At 45.4% G+C, this 6,000-nt stretch overlaps 1 pseudogene; it reads right to left on the bottom strand.

Moving 5' to 3' along the window:
* Positions 1 to 4,569, bottom strand: part of LOC142586106 (beta-hexosaminidase subunit alpha-like) — a 164,259-nt pseudogene extending 159,690 nt beyond the window's left edge.
* Positions 4,570 to 6,000: the final 1,431 nt, after the last annotated feature.

Genomic DNA, 6,000 nt, shown 5'->3' on the forward strand with positions numbered 1-6,000 from the left:
GGTGAAGACCCCCAACACAATATGCTTAATTGGAGCTCTTTAATGACGGCACACTGGCTTACACATTCGAGATGAAGATGTTGGTGCGTGCTCAATTATTTCTGCAGCCATTTAATTTCGGCACGCTACCATTTACATAATTTTGCTGTCCTAATTCACCCTCCTTCGCAGAAGTACAAGAAAAAAAACGTCGTATTTTTTTCCCTTCTAGAACAATCCCATTTTAAGCAAATTAATCGCTGTCATCTATTTGCAGTTTTCTTTTTCATTATCTGGATAGTTGCAACACGTCTTCTATGTGTTTTGCTCGTGCAGAGTTATTGCCATCACGCCATTCGTTTCCGACTATTCTCCATTTACCGGTGTCACACGACCACTTTCGATCGCGAACAAGTCAGATCCGGATTGAAATTCGCGACTGATATTGGCGCCATCGCGAAGCTTGCGCAAAAGAACCAATCGTGACTGAGAAATTCAAATCGGATTGGGCTTGATCGCGTTTAAAAGTGCGCCGTGTGACACCCGTATTACTTGAATTTCGCTGTTTCTTCCCGTTTTCATGTATCTGCCTCTTACAATCTTGCTGCAATAAATTGTTGTCTGCTATTTTCGTGTTCTTGAATGTGCAGCAAGTTCATTTATATTTAAGGAACACGGCACATTTATTTAGGATACACCTTTTGGCGTGAGTTACTAGACGTACAATATCATAAACGAAAAAGTTCTGCTTCCTCAACAGTTCGCATGAATGTTGCGCTAAGTTACAGCTTGAAACAGCAAATATGAATTTAAATGAAACTAACATGAGTGAAACACCTTTGCGCGCTCGTCGTCACAACATATAAACAGCGGCACAAGCGCCTGCATGAAATCACGCGATTTAAGCAAAGGTATGGGTCCCACCCTCCCCCCAAAAAAACAAGAAACGAAACTGAAATTGGAGCCTCCGAGATTCGGCAGCTTGCGCGACTATCTTGGAAGCTGGTGCATTTCGCCGATTCCGCTTGGTGCGCTGAGAGCCAAAGTCAGCCGCAGGCGCCTATTGGGAGTGTCCGCTCTTGTCGTACACTATGTTACTCTATGGTAATACTACAAAGAAAACGTGTCGTGAGTAGCCTCTGCCGCGCCAGTTGAAGTAGGACGAGAGAGGTAGTGAGCAAGAGCGTGGCCTTCCAGATGTCCCTAGCGTAACTCCGGGGCAGGCACAACAGCAGCAGCCGTGGAGGACTGAGCACGCAGCGCACCACGGTATCCACCAGGAACAGCAGCAGACGGTAGAAGGCAGTCGCCAGCCGACGATGCACTTTGCTTGCCCTGCCATCAGAAAACAGCACCAGAGTTACCTGAAACTACCGACTAATTACGGCTATGACTGGCTTTGCCTAATTGAATCTCTTTTGCCTCGTTATCAGCAACCACATATGTCTTTGATGCGATGTGTAGATTGCAGGGGAGATCATAAGCCACTGTTACAACTAGGTACTCTTTGATGTTAACCTGTTGCAGTGTTAATAATCCCAATCTCAATCCCAATCTAGTAGACTTTTTTGCATGTTATCCTAAAGAAAACATTTCTTCAGGGTCAATATCACCGCCGCATTATATGCACGATCACCAGACGTTATATATATTAGAATTCATTTGTTCATGCGGACAAGTAACCATGCGAAACAGCATACAGTCATTTGTGAACAACTAAATTTGCGTTTTGAGGGTAGCTACAGTAACGAAGTCGTTAACGCACAAAACAAACAGCATTGGCCCGAGAACACTACTCTGCAGTGTAGCACAGCCAACATGACAGGAAAAAAGTTGGAACAGTTCCAATCGAAACATCATGAACCCGGCTCACTAGCAAGTCTCTAATCAACAAAACTAGTGCATCTGCAAGAAGATTATGATTGAGCTTGGGTGAAAGCTTTTCTTGAATAACTTATTGAAATACGTTACTAAAGTTTATAAATACTGCGTCAATCTGGCAATTGTGTAATGTTTCAGGAAATCTCTCACTAGCGGTGACTGCGTGATTCTCGATTAACCCTTTATGAAACCACGCTGTAAATTTGTTATCACTAAGTTCAAGTCTGCTAATCTATAAACTTATTCATATTTAGTTTCCCTTATGTTTAACCGTACTGCCTAGAATGATCAACTGAGAATAGTTGCACAACAGTGTCATGACCCGTTGAAATCAAATCGATGGTCCAGCGCCAGTACACAGAAACAAGGCCTACAAAGCCGACACGTATATGCTACTTACACAGATAGCGGCTTGCAACTTTTTTTCGGAGCGTCGAACTTATTTTAAAGTATATGTAGAGCCAGGTAAAGAAAACAAGACAGTCATATTTAGAAATGTCTACGTAGGAACTGCATTTATTTTTCAGTAGTAAGAGTAGTGCAGACGTCAACTTTCTTGATATGGATTGTGTTATGCATAGACTGCATGCTGAATCAGGGTAACTCACGGTGCCAAATTATTTTTATGTATGTAAACTTATATTTATAATTGTACGCATAGTACTGTACCGTGTCGTGTAAATGGGGTTCTTGAATGGTTAATATTGGTATGCGATCGAATGGTATAAATTGGAGTCGAAACTCTTCATTAGTTGTATAAAAGACGTCCCAACAATGAATTTCCTATCAAGTGTGGGCTTGGAGAATTCATGCAATCTCAGGAAGCCACAAGAACAAAGTTTACGCAAACCCATGCATTGTCTACGATTGCCATGGTCGTTGGGCAGCCGTGCTTGTAGTAGTGGCACTGGTGAGAAATGGCCTATGTGACTCGTAATAAGCATAATGTCCACAATGGTTAGTAGGACATTTCGAGCGCATGGGCGTAGTTAAGCTATGGCGAATAACTGTTTCTGCTAGGTTGCAGAATTTTGGCTATCAGATCATATCGGCATCGTGGTTGCGCCTGCGATAGCTGCCTCACGCTGAAGAAAGTTTCAACTTCGCCAGGATTAGAACCTGAAACCATCGCATCGGAAATGAGGGTTATTTCGGAAGGCTAATCCCGGAGCACGTAAACCGCCACACCAACACTTATGCCTGTGGCTGAGACATTTCCTCGAAATATTCGGCTTGTCGTATTGCTCCATACCGCGTATCTCGGACGCCCTTGCATAAACATGCCCCACGTTGTCCTCTCTTACGCTTTCAAACACCAATTTTTGTCCCTAAAATTGCATTTCACCTCCTGTCCATTACTGTTCTTACCGGGCCGTTATCGCTTGTGGCAAGGGATGTTACGCGATAATACTTCATCCTTCGATATATCTTTACAGACTTTAGTGAATGGTAAGCCCATTCACTGGGCTTACCATTTGCTACAATGGACGACGTTGGATTTACCGCGAGTCAGGCGTTCGATCAACTGTATCATGCAAACAAAGCCTTTACATCAATTTTGAAAGCGACGCGTTTAGACTCCCAATTAAAGCCTAACATCTTGCTCCAATTTTTATGCTAACTTGTGGACCATTTGCCCGATGTTTAATGCCGCCTGATGAGTTTGTGACACACATGCACGTTTTATTTTTAGGCTTTTCGCCACTTTTCTTACTCTTCCGGCAGTTCTTCACGCATTATTCCTTTTCTGCGTACCTTTTATCTTCTAGTAACGACATACGTTGTGCCCCTCTTGATGGCTATTTACCAGCTACGTCTCTTTCTCATCTGTGTGATTTTTTTATTTTTAAAAACCTATTACTAGTAAAAGATATGCAGATTCAATGCACATTTGGCAATCTATGGAAAGCGAAGATTTTGTCAGGTGGTTGATAAAGTGCCTTAAATACCCAGTTTAATTCCTGCGTTTACGGCCTAAAGGAAGTTGGCGCACATGAATGTGCTCTCACGCACACATCAGGGTAAATATTGAAGTTTATTCGTGTAAAGGATAACGTTCTCCTCTAGTCACGAAAGCGGAATTTTCATTAGGCAGACATATTTGATACCTCTGAGAGATTTCTTGCGTAGTAAAATTATTCTAGTAAAAGATACGCAGAAATATTGGGTTTGAGGTGAACCCGTAGCAATGTGACACATGCGGCGATCGGCGCGAGAGCCACTTGGCGTTAGTAGGATCGAAGTATACGTGCGATTGTGACCTAATGCTTAGAACATCGGCTGCTGTGTTGGGAGACAAAGGTTCGATCTCCCCGTTGGGCATATAATGAAATTTATTAAGTATCCTCTGTTCGGCAAGAAAGCAGCACACAGCAGCCACGGAATGGAATGTCGGGAGGGCTCGCAAAGAAAGCTTCACTCTAATGTCATGTCTAGGACGTTATATTACACGGATAGTACAATAAAGGGGTCTGGCAAGGAGACACGATCTATCCAGTGCCATTCAGTGCACGGCTAGACGAAGTTTTCTGGCAAAGCTTAGGAGTGAGAGAGAGATAAAACTTTATTACGTCCTTGATGGGGTCCAGGGGTGGCGGAGTGCGGGAGACTAACCCCCAATCCCCCCCTTCCTCGGACGGCGGCCAGTCCTTGCCTTCTGGCAGCGTCTTCGGCCATTTGGATGGCCCAGAGCTGCTCCTCTGGGTTCATGCTCAGCAGCAAAGCCTCCCAATGATCGGCCGTACTTATGATGCGTGTAGTGTTAGTGAGGTAGGGTGTTGGTGGGAGAGGCTTTGGGGCATTGCCATATAATGTGATCGAGGTCAGCGCGGGCCTCGCACGCTCTGCAGAGTGGGGAGGATGCATCGGGGTGAATGCGGTTGTAAAGCACGGGGTTCGGGAAAGTGCGCGTCTGAAGTAGTCGCCAAGGGTGGAGTGAGATTTATTCAGTGTTTTGTGTGCTGGGGGGGGGGGGGGGGACGGGGTAGCGCAACCGCTCTCTGCGGTAGTGGAGGAGGATTTCTCTGAGCGTGACCATTTGGTCCCGCGCATGACCGCGATGTAGAAAAGAGGGCTGGTCAGGATCGGAAGACTCAGGAGAAGGATGATGCGCCTCATGTGCGAGAGCTCGGGCGGCATCGTGGGCGGCTTCGTTTCCAGCCAGACTCGAGTGACCAGGGGCCCAGATGGTCTGGACGCGGCTTTCCCTCGAGGGAGGAGTTCCAGAGAGTATCTTCTGCGCTTGGGGCGCTATCAGTCCTCTTGTGTAGTTGCGAATGGCCGTTTTTGAATTGCTGATGATGCAGTGTGTAGTGGTAGCCGCGTAGGCCAAAGCGATGGCCGTTCCTTCTCCTTCTTCGGGTTGCGTGGTAAGTATTGATGTGGCAGCGGCGAGGCCGCACTACGAGCCCGCGACTGCGACGACCGCCATGGCATTGTGGTTGGGGTATTTCGCTGTGTCCACGTAGGCTACGTCAGCGGCTTGGTCGTAGCGCTTTTGTAGTTGTTTAGCAGATGACATTGTCCTGTTCAGCCACAATGTGGATGAATTGCAATCGAGACCCTAATCGAGAAACTGTAGGGTTGAAGATTAATATGCAGAAGACAAAGCCAATGTTCAATAGCCCGGAAAGGGAACAAGAATTCATGATCGCGAGTCAGCCTATAAAGTCTGTACAGCAAGTACGTTTACCTGCGTTAGTTACTCGCAAGGCACCCTGATCATGAGAAGGTAATGTACAGATTAATTGAAATTGGTTGGAGTGCATACGGCATGCATTGCCAAATCCTCACTCGCAGCTTACAAGTGTTGTTGAAAAGAATACAATCATTGCATTCCAGCGGTGTTAATATAATGGGCAGAAACTTGAAGGTTAACAAGGAAACTCGAGAACAAGAACCACACAAAGAGCGATAAGACGAAAAATGTTAGGCGTAACGTTAAAATACAGGAATACAGTGGTGTAGATGAGAGAGCAAATGGGAATGTCTGATGTTCTAGTTCACATTAAGAGAAAAAAATCCAGCTTGGCAGGCTATGCGATGCGTAGGACAGATAGCCGGTGGACCATTATAGTTACAGAAGGGGTGATAAGGAAAGGGAAGCGCAGTCGAGGATTGCAGAAAAATAAGTGTGGTGTT

Source organism: Dermacentor variabilis, chromosome 6, assembly GCF_050947875.1.
Source record: "Dermacentor variabilis isolate Ectoservices chromosome 6, ASM5094787v1, whole genome shotgun sequence".
Lineage (NCBI taxonomy): Eukaryota > Metazoa > Arthropoda > Arachnida > Ixodida > Ixodidae > Dermacentor > Dermacentor variabilis.